Here is a 16865-nt window from a genome sequence, read left to right as displayed (position 1 = left end):
TTCTTTTCCATTATGGTTTTTCAAAGGCTGTTGACTATAGTTCCCTGTACTTGTTGTTTATCCATTCAGTATATAATAGTTGTGCATCTGCTAATCCCAAACTCCCAATCCTTCCCTCCCCCACCCTCTCCCCCTTGGCAACCACAAGTCTCTTCTCTATGTCTGTGAGTTTGTTTCTGTTTCTTAGACAGGTTCATTTGTGTTGTATTTTAGATTCTATATATAAATGATATCATGTGGTATTTGTCTTTCTCTTTCTGACTTACTTTGCGTGGTATGATAATCTCTAGGCCCATCCATGTTGCTGCCAATGGCATTATTTCATTCTTTTTTATGGCTAATAGTCCATTGTATATATATACTACATCATTTTTATCCATTCATCTGTCAGTGGGCATTTACATTGTTTCCAAGTCTTGGCTATTGTACATAGTGCTGCTATGAACATTGGGGTGCATGTACCTTTTCGAATTATATTTTTGTCTGGGTGTGTGCCTGGGAGTGGGACTGCTGGATCATGTGGCAACTCTATTTATAGAAAACCTGTCCTGCTCTCAGGCCCCACATATAATCAGCAGATGCATCCCATTGGCTCTCCAAATTATGCACATCCACCATCTGACCATGTGATGGTTAATGTGTCAGTTTGGCTAATGGTACCCAGGTATGTGGTCAAACACTAGTCTAGATGTTGCTGTGAAGGCATTTTTTTAGATGAGATTAACATTTAAATAAATTGATTTTGAATAAAGCAGATTACCCTTCTTAATGTGGGTGGGCCTCATCCAATCAGTTGAAGACCTTAAGGAAAAGATTGACCTCCCCCAAGGGAGAGGGAGTTCTGCCTGCAGGTGGCCTTTGGGCTTGAGTTGCAACATCAGCTCTTCCCTGGGTCTCCAGCCTGCAGGCCTACCCTGCAGATTTTGAACTTGCCAGTCTCCATAATTGTGTGAGCCATTTCCTTATAGTAAATCCCTCTCTGGAGAAAGAAGAAATGCTCATGACGGCCACAGTCCTCATTTCTGTAACTCTTCACGTGGCTGTCATTGGTATTTTTAAGTACCTTCTTCTACTACCCATTCTGTATTTCCTTTGCCCTCAGCAAGCACTTAGCTTGTTGTGGTTCTCTGCCTGGTGGGGGGACCCAAACTGTCATTCCTGAAGGGTCTGGGCCATTAGTAGTCCTGCTTGAATTGGATTGTTGTAATTTTCCATCAGCTTTTATCACAGGGCGTGATAATACTAAGAGATGCCCTAAGTGACCTCCCGTATTCCAGACATACCCAATTTCCCCTTGGTGATCAGGGTCAATCACCCCAGCCAGCACAGCAACTCCCTTATTTGCCTGTCAATTCAGAGACTGGGTGGCAGTCTTAACTTCCGTTCAGTGGAATCATTGTTGCATCTACTGGTAGAAGCATGTCCTCCCTTTGGAACTAAGACCTCAAAGCCAGCTGAACATAGGTCACGGGTATAGGAAGCAAAAATCTCTGCTAGTAGGACCCTGGGGTAATAGTAAGTGATGCCATTTCCACCCCTTGACTCCTGGACTCGTGAACCCCGGCTACTAGACAACCAGAGAACTATACACATCTTCTTGGGTGTTTCTCTGGAGAGCTCGAGCACAGGCCATTCCTCACCACCTCCATGATTACCTTGGCCCAAGCCACCAACATTTCTACCCGGACTATTGCAAAAGCCTCCTAAGTCATGAATAAATCGATGAGGGAATATGTAGGCTGGACCTTGAAGGAGACACAAGGACCTGGTAGGTGGGGAAGGGGCAGCAGAATGGCATTAGACAGAGGAAATTGCAAAAACAAAGGCACGGATAGTTCTGAAAGGGCAAGCTATGTCCACTTCTAAACATCAGTGAACTGGACAGGGAGGGGGAGGAAGAGCAGATTGGGACATACAGTGAAGTTCTTACACAGAAAAATTCAGCTTGGTTACTAATTGGGAAAGCTTTACCTGGAAGATTATTCAGAATTGACTGTTGTTTTATTTAGATAAAAGTATTTTGTGAAACTCAGTGTTATCTTATTTTCACTTTCCCCACCAACTTCTTCCCTTGTGTTAATTTGCATGGAATTAGCCAAGTGGAGTTTTGGAAATTTTTCTTTTGTACAATACATGTATTTAAGATGTAAACCAGGGCTTCCCTGGTGGCACAGTGGTTGAGAGTCCGCCTGCCGATGCAGGGGACACGGGTTCCTGCCCCGGTCCGGGAAGATCCCACATGCCACAGAGCGGCTGGGGCCGTGAGCCATGGCCGCTGAGCCTGCACGTCCGGAGCCTGTGCTCCGCAACGGGAGAGGCCACAACAGTGAGAGGCCCGCGTACCGCAAAAAAAAAAAAAAAAAAAAAAGGTGTAAACCAGTTTACTAGTTGATACTACAATATTAGATTATAAAATTTTTTAAAAATAAACTTTAAATTTTGCAATAATTTTAGATTTATAGAAAAGTTACAAAGATAATAGAGTTCACTCATCCCCTTTCCCCAGTTTCCCTAATCTTACATCTCATATAACCATGACACACTTGTTACCACTAAGAGATTAACATTGGTACGTTACTATTAACTATACTCTAGACTTTATTCCTATTTCACCATTTTCTCACTAGCATCCTTCTTCTGCTCCGGGATCCGATGAAGGATCCCATGTTGCATCGACCTGTCATGGGCTCTTGGTCCCCTCTGGTCTGTGATAGTTCTTGTTTGTCATTACTTAGTCAGTTAGGAGTACTGGTCAAGTATTTTGTAGATATCCGTCAATTCGAATCTCTCTGATGTTTTCCTCATGTTTAGACTGGTGTTTGGGATTTTGGGGGTGAATACAAAACAGAGATGAAAAGCCCTCCTTTTCCCATGATTTCAGAGGTACATGATTTCAACATGACAATACTGTGATGTTAACTTTGATCACTTGGTTGAGGTGGTGTCTGCCGGACATTTCCACTGTGAAGTTACGTTTTCCTCTTCCAATACTCTGTTCTTTGGGACAGAGTCATTAAGGTCATCCTCAAAGGGGTGGGGTTAGGAAGTGAAGTGCCGCCTCTTTATGGGGGGAGTATCTACATATATTATTTGGAATCCTTCTGAAAGGAAGATTTGTCTCTTCTTCCCCCTTTTTGTATTCAATCATTTATTTATATCAGTGTGCACTCATATCTATTTATTTTATACTTTTGTTGTAATCCAACACCACATGCTTTCTTTTGTTCAATGTGCCGCATTTTTTTCCTAACACCTCCTTTCTTTCTGGCACTACAAGATGCTCCAGGGTTATCTCCTATTTTCTCTGCCCAAGCCCTAGAGTCAACCATGTCTCCAAGGAGCTATTATAACATTTTATAAACACCTTAGTATAGTTTTTTTAAAAATTTAATAGTTTTGAACAAATAGAACATTAAGTTGAACTGTATTGAATGTTTAAGTATGAAGGAGTGGAGAGTAATATATAGATTTTGTGGATGGGTTTTTATCCTTATGAAAAAGAGAATTATCTATTTATATTAATATATATTGTTATTGCCTTATTTTAAATATAATATTTAAACAGCGGAAGCTGTTTCCTGCCTGTGTATGTGAGAGCGTATTCCGGAGTATACTGTTCTGTGTATGTCCCTTAGTTCAGGTTAGTTAATTTTGATTTTCAACTATAGAATCTCTTTACTGGATTTTTCCTTTGCTTATTCAGTCATGGAAAAAGATATGTTAGAATCTCCCAAATGTGATGGTTGACTTGTGAATTTCTCCTTGTAATTATTTTAGTTTTTGCTTTGTATCTTTAGAAGCTATATTACTAGATGCACACAAATTTAGAATTGTTCCGTCTTTGTGTTTAACTTCCCAAATTAGCTCTCTATCTGTAGCAATTTTCTTTCTTGTTTCGTAGTAGTTAAACATACATAACATAAAATATACCATTTTTATCATTTTTGAGTATAGAAGTCAGTGACATAAGTACATTGTTCTGCAACAATCACCACCATTTATCTCCAGAACTTTTTCATCTTGCAAAACTGAAACTCTGTCACCATTAAACAATAATTCCCCTTTTCTCCCTCCCTTTAGCCCCTGGGAACCACCATTCTACTTTCTGTCTCTGTGAATTTGACTGCTCTAGGTACCTCATGTAGTGGGATCATACAGTATTTGTCCTGTTGTGTCTGGCTTATTTTGCCTAGCATAATATCTTCCAGGTTCATCCATCTTGTAGCATGTGTCAGAATTTCCTTCCTTTCTAAGGTGGAATAATATTCCATTATATGTATAGACCACGTTTTGTTTGCCCATTAATTTGCTAATGGACACTTTGGTTGCTTCTGCGTTTTGACTGTTGTCAGTAATGCTGCTATGAACATGGGTATACAAATATCTGTTCAAATCCCTGCTTTCAGGTTTTTTGGGGTTTTTTTTGTATAGACCCAGAAGTGGAACTGCTGGATCATATGGTAATTCCAGTTAATTTTTTGAGTAACTGCCATACTGTTTTCCACAGTGGCAGCACCATTTTATATTATCACAAGCAATGTACTAAGGTTTCAATTTATCCACACCCTCACCAACACTTCTATTTTCCGGATTTTTTTTTTTGATAGTAGGCATTCTCATGAGTGTAAAGTGACATCTCGTGGGTTTTATAGTAATTTTTAAAATGAAAGTTGTATTTTTCTGACTAACACACAGTTTTCTTTTGGTAAATATTTGTGTGGTACATATTTTTGTATTCTTTACTTTCAACCTTTCTGTGACCTAATGTTTTATGTGAGTTTCTTGGAAACAACAAATTATTAATTTTTCTTTTCATGTCTAATCTGACAATCCTTGTCTTTTAACGAGAATGTTTAGTCCACTCATATTTATTGTTGTAATTAGTATAGAGTTAATTATGGCATGTTATTTTATGTTTTCTATTTGTCCTCCTTTTTAAATTAAAAAATTCTCTTTTCTTAAATCCTTGGGAATTCATTTATTTTTTCATTCCATTATTTTCCTTCTGCTGTTGTAAAGGGGTAAACTTTGTTTTTATTCTTTTAATACTTAGCCTTGAGATACTTTAACAGGCACATTTAACTTTCTGAAGTCTAAATTTAATAACTTTAGCTTCCTTCCAAATAATATAAGGACCTTATAACATTTTAACTCCAGGCACCTCCCTTTTAGCTTATGTGTTTTTGTTGTTGTTGAGTGCTTTAGCTTTACCCCTCTCTCTCTGACATTAGTCTTTATTGTAAGGTAGTATGGTTTATTCATTACTCCTTCTGTTTCCCTCTATGTGTACGGAGGTTCACTAGCATGACACTTCTAGCCTTTCTCTGCCTGACTTAAACTAATGGGTGAATTTGGAAGGGAAACTAGGCATGTGTAGCCTTGTCTTTTCTTGAGAGGGAGTTGTTTTCAGGAAGAACACATATGATTCTTTTCCTCCAAGCTGTAAGTCTTACAGAGGCAGGTTCCCATGTACTTGGCAGAAGGGAGGGTGAGGGTGCAGCTGTGGAGACCTGGAACTGCCTGTGACTGGCTGGGTAAGTTGGCCTAATTCTAGGGTTCAATATTATGAGATGTATTTGCCTGCAGATATAAGCTACATTTCCCAACATTAGTTTCGTTGGTAATAAAAGCAAAATTTTGTCCTTCTCTCTGCCTTCTTGTACGTTCTTGTTTTACAATCCATTCATAATCCATATATGGAAAAGAAATGCTTTTTATTGGGATCTTTAAAACCTTAACAAATTTCTGTTATTGTTATTTTTGTTATTATTTTATACAGTAATTTGTTAAGGTTTCCTCAGTATTTGCCATACTCTTTGCTCACCTTTACTCCTTGTATCTCAGACTTTCCTTCTGGGATAACTGTCCTTCTTCTTGAAGTTATCCTTTTTTTAAAAAATTAATTTATTTATTTATTTATTTTGGCTGCAAATGGGTTTTCTCTAGTTGCGGTGAGCGGGGGCTACTCTTCGTTGCAGTGTGTGGCTTCCCATTGCAGCGGCTTCTCCTGTTGCATAGCATGGGCTCTAGGTGCATGGGCTTCAGTAGTTGCAGCACGTGGGCTCAGTAGTTGCGGCTCGTGGGCTTTAGAGTGCATGCTTAGTAGTTGTGGCACATGGGCTTAGTTGCTCCGTGGCATGTGGGATCCTCCCGGACCAGGGATCGAACCCATGTCCCCTGCATTGGCAGGCGGATTCTTAACCACTGCGCCACCAGGGAGGTCCCTTGAAATTATCTTTTATTTGTTCCTTTTGACAGGATATATTTCTGGTAAACTTTCTCAATTTTGTTTGAATTAATTTTGTCCTTGTTCTTGAGAGATGGTTTCATACTATGTACAATCCTGTTATTTATTTTTTCAGAAGATAGCATTCCACTGGCTTCTGTCTTTTATCAATATTATTGCTGTTCAGAAGTCAGCTGTCAGTCTAAATATTGTCCCTTTACAAGTGGCCTCTGTTTTCACAATTGGTGAAAAGACCTTTTTGTCTTTTGTATTCTGCAGTTTCACAGTGATATTTCAAAGTATGGATTAAAAAAAAAACAACAACCCAGGTTAGAATTCACTGAGAATCTCAAATCTGAGAATTCATTTCTTTAATTAAATTAGGAAAATTATCAACTACTTTCTCTTCCCTATTCTTCTGTCATCTTCTGGAACCTCTTCCTTGTTTCTCAACTTCTTATATTTTCCATCTTTATTTCTGTCTGTATTGTATTCTGTGTAATTTCTTTAGATGTATCATCCTGTTCACTAATTATTTCTCCACCTATGTCTAACCAGCTGTTTAACAGATTGATAGAGTTTTTAATTTCAAGTTTTATGCTTTTTATTTCTGTAAGTTTTAATTGATTCTTTTTCAAATCTGCATGGTCTTTTTCTGTATAGTTTCTCATTTTTATTCATATTTTCAATTTTCTCTTTAACTGTGTTGGATATACTTTTTTCTGTTTTGTGTCTGATAATTTTCAAAACCTGGAGCTTTTGCTAGTCTACTTTATGTTGTATCTGCTCATTCTCTCTCATGGAGACTTATTTCTGTGTGTGTGTGTGTGTGTGTGTGTGTGTGTGTGCGTGTGTTTTGATCAAAAGTTCAAGATCTTCGAAGCCTTGTCACTGGGAATTCTTTGAGGACTTGCTTGAGGGTGAAGATTTTAGTTTGATTCTGTCAGGCTCCTGAGTACACCACCAACCTGGGACCACTTTGCATGAAATTCTCAGTTTGACGTTTTTCTGGCCATGCAGGTAGTAGTGTTAACTGAAGCCACAAACCTGTGTGAGGACTGGTTTGCTGCTAAGATTTTTCAGGGCAGCCGTTCCCCCTCCACCCAGAGTTGAAGCTGAGACAGACTCATTTCCTCACTGACCCCTTTTCAGGGCAGATTCTTTCTTGCTCACACTTTCAGTGGTTTCTGATGGAAATGCCCACCTTGTGTGCACCTGAGACTAGTCTTCTAAAACTGAAGCTCTTCTTTCCCACAGTTGACACAGGATGCCTCAGGGCTGGCCTCAGACCTCAGGGCTGGTTCTCCTCCCAGCACTCCTGTTCCTGCTTTGTTTTTAGCATCTGAGAATTTCCTTTTCTTTTTCATAAGCCCAGTCATGCATTTAAGAGGACGCTTTTTACATTTAAGCTAGAACTTTGGGATTTTTGGTGGGAGTGTGTCAGGACAACTTTTTGCTGGACTAGCAACCTCTTGCAGGGCTCCTCCATCCTCTTTGCTGCAAGAGGGCACACTACTCTTTTCTCATACTTGAGCCTTCTTTTATAACCACACCCCTCCCTCCAACAAACAGCTATTCCCTTTCATACAATTTCACATCAAGGAAGAAGAGGGGAAAAAAAAAGAGATGATGTTCTGTCCTCCCCTTTGCCAACTTAGAACATAAACACTCCAGGAGCGGGTACTTCTTTAGGAATGATTTGTATAGTAAGTAACTGCTCTTAATCATGGACTCTCACTTGTTTCCACCGATCTGTATGTTGAATTGGATGTTTACTACCTTTAGATGTACCTTAGATGGATTGTGGAGTTGAGCTGGCTGTTTAAAGGCATCCCTGACTGACTCTTTGTATATTAAAAGACATGCTTTGGTTGAATATCATAAGAAATTTTGCTTAAAGTGGGATACTTTTGGCATTGTGCAGCCGTATGTGGATTAAACTAGCACAAGGTAGCTTGGGGAAGCCCCTGGCATTATTTTATTGGTCAAAACAATGCCTTTCTCATAATTTATATATTTAACAGTCACCCGACGTCCATCACCCAAACAAAGGGATAGGTAAAGCCATGTTTCTTGGCCTCTGAGAAGCTGCCTTTCAGCCAGCATGGGCTGGTAACCACGTCAGGCTCACTAGCCAGACGGGAAGATGCCTTTGCTGAAGTCCGGTCCAGCAGAAGGATGACAGAGTGGTCAATGTGCTTCATTATCCTAAGAGAACAGCTACTCATCACTCCTGTTATTTCCAGGAATAGCTACCTTCCCTTGTTTCTTTCAGCAGTAAGGGAGTGCTCCCAGAGTGGAAGGCAACCCAGCAGCTTTGTCTTTTTTTTTTTTAAAGATTTTTTTGATGTGGCCCATTTTTTAAAGTCTTTATTGAATTTGTTACAATATTACTCTGATTTTATGTTCCTGGTTTTCCGACCGTGAGGCATCCTAGCTCCCCCATCAGAGATGGAACCCGCACCCCCTGCATTGGGAGGCAAAGTCTTAACCACTGGACCGCCAGGGAAGTCCCAACCCCGCCGCTTTGGACATTTATCTGCAAAATCCTGGAAAGCACAACCAGTGTTGAGTTTGCTCCTCTCGCCCAAAGCAGGGATGCTCATTTCAAGAGAGCAAAGGAGTGTCTCCTCCCATGCCTTCCTTCCCCGTGCTGTGCATAGTACATCCCAAAGACGATGGGGGAACCCAAGGGGTCCCGCGAACAATAAGCCCCAGAGTTATGTAGGGAATTAGGACTGGAGATGAGGTAAACGTTTCCAAAGCTTTGCAAACCGTTCTCGCAAACCTACAAAGGACAGCTGCAGAGCTTCAAAATGAGAAAGTGTAAAATAGTAAAGAACGAGATCAAACCAGATGGGCATAATCACAGCAGCGAATGATCACTCTTCACTTTTGGAGTCCTTTAAAGCTGTGTATCGCCTTTGTCAGTACCAGAGATTCTAAGGAAAAGGTGCCCAGTCATCAACTGCGCTAAGATTTTTAAAAAATGGCTCCTATGCTTTGAGTTTTAAAAAGAATGTTGAGCAGACGTATGATCTTTATGTTATGTCTGAAAATGTAAGACTGTTTAGACCTCCTTGCAAGCATCACCATTCTCACAATAACACATTCATCAGTGGAGCCGGTAGTCAGACGGTGGTTAGGCTGTTGGTTGCCTTCCACTAATCCACGTGATGGTCTTTCATAGAGCTGCTCCTTTGTGAGCCTCTGATTCCTAGCTGTCATTTCTTCCACTCCCCCTGAGTGTCTGCATGTTGAAAGCACCCTGGAGCTGCCTTTTCACTGTGCAAGCGTTTGCTGTCTTAATTAACGTGTCCACGTCTGCCAGGAAGCACAGTGTCCCGTGGCATGTGGCAACATTGATACGGATCGCAGTCTAATTTCGAGCAGCTAAATGTCAGGAGAGCAGAGGCCACCCCGTTTTTGGACCTTGACTTTGAAGGCAGGTCCTGTTGCTAGGTTCCTCGTCCCCTCTACCTGCTCCCACGGAGTCGAAGAGAAATTCCCCACAGCTGGAAGAAGTCAGCACACCACGGCAGCTTCCCTTCCCTTCCTTGGACAATGGGAGCGAGTAGCTATTGTTGGCAGCTCCCGAGGCAGCCATTCTTCCTGGGTAGAAATAAGAGGAGGTGTCCTTTCAACAGGATCTTGAAATATGGGTAAACGTCATCAAACATGGAAAGGGGTGTTTTCAGGGGGTCCCACTTCTGGCTTCGAAGGGTACTTATAACAGACCAACCTTCCTACCATGAGCAATCATAAGAGCTGGATAAAATACCAGACACCTGTTTGAAGGCGTTGGTGAGTAACCAAAGCAACCAGGATATGGTCTCTGCCTCTCCCTTCAGGGCACTGATGATTCGTGGCATGGAGCCCAGAGGCAGAAGTGCCGCCCAGAGCTTCCGGCAGTCTCAAGGTGCTGGGGACACACTGAAGACCACTGCCACCAAAGCAGTGAGGATGTGATAAAAGATTGTGAATGGAGACATGTTTTACAATCCCAGTTTGTCACTTAATTGACAATAAATGAGAAATAAAACTGTTCCGTAAGGCACTTGCTCAGCAGCCCATGCCTTCCCCTCCCTGGACAGACAGATCTTCATCAGAAAGTTCTTGATGAGTGTGGAATCAGATTCTGTTGGGGGTAGAGTTGCATGTTTCCAGTCCAGGGCGGTCAGCCTGACACAAGGGCTGGCTGCTCGGTGGGTGGCTCAAGCCCTAGAACTGGCACCCTGTCCCTGGAGGCACCATTGATTGACTCCTTGGTCTCCCCATTTCTCTCTTTTCTATGCGCACCATGCTTTTAGTTTGCACAGAATTCCTTCAGAATTTTCAGGGTAAAATGTGATTAACTTGGTTTCTGCTCAATAACTTACACTCACACTCGAGTCCCGTCTCTCTGAGAACTCGGGGGTGTGCTGAAGCCAGCTCGTACTGGCCTGCAAGAACTGACTGGGCGTGTCTCTTCCCGACTCTGCAGCCAATTATTTTGAGTTAGTAGCTTGCATTGGCCGTGGTGGAGCATTGACGCCATGGAAGCTGTAAATATTACAGATCAGGACTTCTTCCCAGAGAGCCCATTGTTAAACGTTTACCAGCACACCACTGCCCGGACTTCTCCATTGGAGTTTGGGGGGATATTCCAAAATCTTGGGTCTCACATTTCTAGAAATCCCCTGATCGCTCCTGCAGATCCTTCGTGTTATCGTCGTCCAAGGGTTCAAGGGTACATCTTGGAGAGCAGCCTCATTTCTCTTATCTCTGGATTCCCGGGGGAACATTTTATTTTTGCCCCATGAACCAGCAAAGGCCAGACTGTGAACAGCCTTGAAGAGCAGTATAAGACGAGTGACAGAGGAAGCTGAGCTCGGAAGCTGCTGTACCGTCTGGGGAACGGTGACAGAGGCCTGCATGGGATGCACACGCATCTACTGCCCGGATGGCCATTTCATTTGAGAGCAGCCCCATTCTACCACTTGAGGAAACATTCTCCCAGAATTACTGAGAATCTCGAGGCTTCTCAGGTTGCCACTATACATCAATCCATTGACACTTCTCCCTCCACACCTGTCTTCCAAATTGGTCAATGTTTTCAGGGCCCTTGAATCCCAGGAGATAGATATTTTTCAGAAACAGACCCTTGGGTTTCTTATGCAAAAACTAAGTCAAATCAAGCATCCAGAGGACAGAAAATCTTTGGTCGTGGAGTGACAACTGTCGATGAGAAGAATTCATGGTTTTTACTGTGTTTATTTATACATGAGCATCTCAGATGACTATTCTTATTAAGCTACATCAAAAGTCTATTTCCTGTAACCTGAGGTTTTTCCCTGTTAAGCCCTGTAATGATGGTGTCCTGAGCAAGAAAGTTTTTGTTTTGTCCTGTTCTGTTTTGTTTTGCCTCCGAGCGTAGCCTAAAGTACAGTTCTGATTGCCTTGTAAATAGGATGTTCCTTGAATAATTATCTCAGCGACCACGGGTGGTTGTAGTTGATTCAGAAAAGTCTCCTTTTGGAGACAGAGTCTGTCCACGCTTCCCATTAAGTCATGAAGACCAAACCCAAGAGTGAGGTCGAATACTTACTCAGTATTCACGCAGGGTGACTTGATGGCAGCAGAAAGGACTGAGAAAAATAAACAGCCGTCAGCACAGAAGAACCCCATTAAATCAGCTGATGAGAGCCTGTAGCTTCTCATATTTACAGTAACATGACAGTGTACAAATCAGCATCCTCCTCGAGGGGCAGACCCTCCAAAGAAATGGGCTTTTAAAAAAGGAAGATGCAGAGCTAACATATTCATATACTTTCTTTTCAAATAATACCTACCTGTGCAGTCCTCTAAGGTTTTCCAAAGATTCTTCACCTGCGTTGTTTGTTTTGTTTTGTTTATTTGTTTGTTTGTTTTTGGCTGCACCACGCGGCACATGGGATCTTCGTTCCCTGACCAGGGATCAAACCCGCACCCCCTGCAGTGGAAGCCTGGAGTCATAACCACTGGACCGCCAGGGAAATGCTAGCTACGTTATTTTATTGAAGTTCTTATAACACGTGAGGGGATGAGATGGGCAAACTATGCTGTATTTCTGTCTTCTCGCACCTGCAGGAGACGCTGAGGTTCCGAGAATGATGCTGCTGGATCAGGGTGGCCCAGCATTCTCGGCTTGGCATTTATCGTGCTGACTGCGAGGCTCATGACAATTTATTTCTGTGTCTGAAACGTACTTAGCTATAGGTGGATGTTTACTTTTGATAAAGATGGTGATAGAAGTAGCAAAAAGAGGGACCTGGTGTGGTTGGGATTGGGGGACTGACATTGAGCCTGGTGTGGTGGCTTGTCCCAGCAATGGCTCCGACGGACCCCACGCCTGGAAGTCACCCCCTGCCTGGTCCCCTCCCACTCTGGCCCTGTGACTCACTTTAACCGATACAGCGGGGCCCAAGGGATGCTGCACCAATTCTGGGTCTAAGCCTTAAAGATGTTTTTGCACTTTGGGGAGCCCTGAGCTGCCATGTAAAAAGCCCAGTTACCCAGAGAGACCATGTGAAGAAGCCACATTGAGAGGGAGAAGCCCTGAGGCTACAAGGGGAGAGAGGGAGAGACAGACAGACAGACAGACTGACAGGAGAAGGAGGGAGCCCCAGATGAGCCCACCCAGCATTCCGGTTGTCCCAGCCATGGCACTGGACACATGGGAAAGGCCACAGCAGAGGTTTCAGCCCCTGCTGCCATCTGACAGCAGCTGCATCCATCAGAGACCCCAAGGGAGACTGGCAGAAGAACTGTTCAGCTGAGCTCTAGTTAATCCCAGATCATGAGAAACAAAGAAATAGTTATTGTTTTAAGCCAATAAGTTTTGGGGTGGTTGTTATGCAGCAAGAGCTACACGAAACAGCTAGAGAAGATTTCATGTATTCATTCATTCACTCATTGGTCATTTACTAATCATCTACTATGCTCCCGTCACTTTCCCTTCTTGTTGCTTTCATCGAGCAGCATTCCAGTCATTTCCCTTCGTGCAGCTTTAGCACCCGGCTGTCTGGCTTCCTCTACACCAGCTGGACTCTTGACAGGGATTCCACTGACTCTGTGGATGGGGACTGTTGCCATTCTAATAGTATTAAGTCTTCCAATCCATGAGTACGGCTGATTTTCCATTTATTTAGCTCTTCTCTAATTTCTTCCAACAATGTTACATAGTTTTAAGTGTTCAAGGCTTACACATCTTTTGTTAAGTTTCTTCCTAAGGATTTTATTCTTATTGATGCTGTTGTAATTGCAATTGTCTTTGTCTCATTTTCAGATTTTTCACTGGTAGTGTATAGATATACAGTAGACTTTTTACAGTCGTCTCGTATACCGTAGCTTTGCTGAACTTGTTTATTAGTTCTAATAGTTTTTGTGGATTCCTTAGGATTTTCTACATATAAGATCGTGTTTGTGAATACAAATAGTTTTACCCTTTCATTTCATTTCTTTTTTTAAAAAAAAAAAAAGATTTATTGGGCTTCCCTGGCGGTGCAGTGGTTAAGAATCCTCCTGCCAATGCAGGGGACACAGGTTCGAGCCCTGGTTTGGGAAGATCCCACATGCTGTGGAGCAACTAAGCCCGTGCACCACAACTACTGAGCATGCACTCTAGAGCCCACAAGCCACAACTACTGAGCTCATGTGCCACAACTGCTGAAGCTCACACTCCTAGAGCCCGTGCTCTGCAATAAGAGAAGCCACCACAATGAGAAGCCCTCGCACCGCAATGAAGTGTAGCCCCCGCTCGCCACAACCAGAAAAAAGCCCACATGCTGCAACGAAGACCCAACACAGCCAAAAATAAATCAAATAAATAATAATTTATTTAATAAATAATTTTAAATTATTATTAATAATTATTATTTGATTTAATAAATTAAATAATTACTTAATTTATTTCTGGCTGTGTCGGGTCTTCGTTGCAGCACGTGGGATCTTCATTGAGGCATGAGGCATCTTGAGTTGCAGCGTGTGGGCCCTTTGTTGTGGCGCGCTGGCTTCTCTCTAGTTGTGGTGCTCAGACTCCAGGATGCATGGGCTCTGTAGTTGTGGTGCGCGGGTTTCAGAGCGCTTGGGCTCTGTAGTTTGCGGCACACAGGCTCTCTAGTTGAGGCACATGAGCTCAGTAGTTGTGGTGCACGGGCTTAGTTGCCCCCTGGCATGTGGGGTCTTAGTTCCCTGACCGGGGATTGAACCCGCATCCCCTGCATTGTAAGGCAGATTCTTTACCACTGGACCACCAGGGAAGTCCCATACCCTTTCATTTCTAATCTGAATGGCTTTTATTTCTTTTTATTGCCTAATTTCCCTGCCTGGAACTTCTAGTAAAAATGTTGAAAGGGAGTAGCAAGGGAAAACATCCCAGTTTTGTTCCTGACCCTGGGGGAATTCTAGGGGGATTCAGCCTTTCATAATTAAGAGTGATGTAACTGTGGGTTTTTCACTGATACTTTTATCAAGTTGAGGAAGTTCCTTTCTGTTCTCAGTTTGCCAAACATCTTTATAAAAAAGTAAATTTTGTCAAATGCCTTTTCTATGTTTATTGAGATGATCGTGTGTTTTTTGTCCTTTATTCTGTCGATACGATATATTAATTGATTTTGAGATGTTAAAACAAGCTTGCATTCCTGGGATAAGAATCCCATTTGATTCTGGGATAAATCCCATTTTGGTCATGGTGCATAATCCATTTTATATGTTTCTGGATTCAATTCGCCAGTGTTTTGTTGAGGACTGTTACATAATATTCAAAAGAGACATGGATCTATAGTTTTCTATTCTCGGGGTGTCTTTGACTGGTTTTAATATCATGGTGATCCTGGCCTCATGGAATGAGGTGGGTACTTCTTTTTCATTTATTCACCACAACTCTCAAATGGGAACTAAAAACTGCCAGACAATCTTGCTACACTTCCCTGGTAAATTTACTTTCATACTATTATATAGCTTTTCACCTGTCCTTATAGCTAACGCTACTTAGTTGATGACTGCCTCATATTTTATGGAGAACAGAGATGTAATTAAACGACAACTACCCCATTTCCCACACCCAGAGTTACCAAGTCTCTCAGCATCCTTTGCCATGGTTGACTGCTCTCTCCTTGAAATACTTCCTTCTGGAGGCCACTATGATACTGCACTTGTCTGGATCCCTTCCTGCCTCAGAGACTGCCCCTTCTCCACCAGATCTCTAAATGTTGGAGTTCCCTAGGGCTCTGTCCTCTGCTCTTTCCTCTTGTTTTACCTACACTCTCCAGGTGATCTCATGTATCCCTTTAACTTTGACTCAAAAATGTATATGTCCTACCCTGACCTTTGTCAGGAATTCTAGACTCATATCCAACTGCCTTCTCATTATTGCCATTTGGATGTCTAAAGGCTTCTCAACGTTAATGCTGCCGAAACCCAACTGTTTCTCCCCCGCACCAGCCCCATCCTGCAGCTGCTTCTCTCCTAGCCTCCCCTGTCCCTGTGGACAGCACTGCCACTAGCTAGGGCATCTTTGATTCGTCCCTTTCTCTCAGATCCCATTTTTAAACAAAAACTCTGGTTGACTCCACACCGAAACATAACCTGCTGTATTCAACTACTTTTATCCATTTCCTCTGCTTAAAGATTCCCTGGTTTTCTTCCTCTCACACCTATTATCTCTGAATACAACCCTTGCTCTTTTTGGTGCATTGATGAACTTTCCTTCCTTCCTCCCTCCCTCCCTCCCTCTCTTTCTTTCTCAAACAAAAGTCTTTCTCTCTTTCTTTCTTTCTTTCTTTCTCAAACAAAAGTCAACTTGGGGTCTTGCCTTAAAGAAAAAAATATATGAATACAAGTACTACTATCTTTTTATCAGGAAATAGAATATCTGGACAGGGATGCCATATACAGGTTGTGCACTGCACAAGTCCAAGGGTGCAAAATGGCATGGTGGTATTCAACAGCCCTGTACTTATGTATTTTTTTATGAATATATCTTTTTTATTTATTATTTTATTATTTATTTATTTATGGCTGCATTGGGTCTTCGTTGCTGCATGCAGGCTCTCTGTAGTTGTGGACAGCGGGGGCCACTCTTCGTTGCAGTGCACGGGCTTCACATTGCGGTGGCTTCTCTTGTTGCAGAGCACGGGCTCTAGGCGCGCGGGCTCAGTAGCTGTGGCGCGTGAGCTCAGTGGTCGTGGCTCGCGGGCTCTGGAGTGCAGGCTCAGTGGTTGTGGTGCACGGGCTTAGTTGCTCCGTGGCATGTGGGATCTTCCTGGACCAGGGATCGAACCTGAGCCCCCTGCACTGACAGGCAGATTCTTAACCACTGCTCCACCAGGGAAGTCCTGTATTTTTTTAATTGATAACTTTTATTGCGGCAAAATATAACAAAAATTGACCATTTTAACCATTTTTAAGTGTATAATGCAGTGTCATTAAGTACATTTGCAATATTGTACAACCTTACCACTATCCATTTCCAGAACTTTTAAATCTGCCCAAACAGAAACTCTCTCCCCACTAAACACTTACTCCCCATTCCCCCTCCCCCAGCCCCTGGCAACCTCTGTTAAACTTTCTGTCTCTATGAATTCGCCGATTATAGGACCTATAGAAATGGAATCATACG

This window comes from Leucopleurus acutus (genome assembly GCF_964270905.1).
Source record: "Leucopleurus acutus genome assembly, chromosome: 11".
Taxonomy (NCBI): Eukaryota; Metazoa; Chordata; class Mammalia; order Artiodactyla; family Delphinidae; genus Leucopleurus; species Leucopleurus acutus.
Note: the sequence above shows the minus strand (reverse complement) of the source record.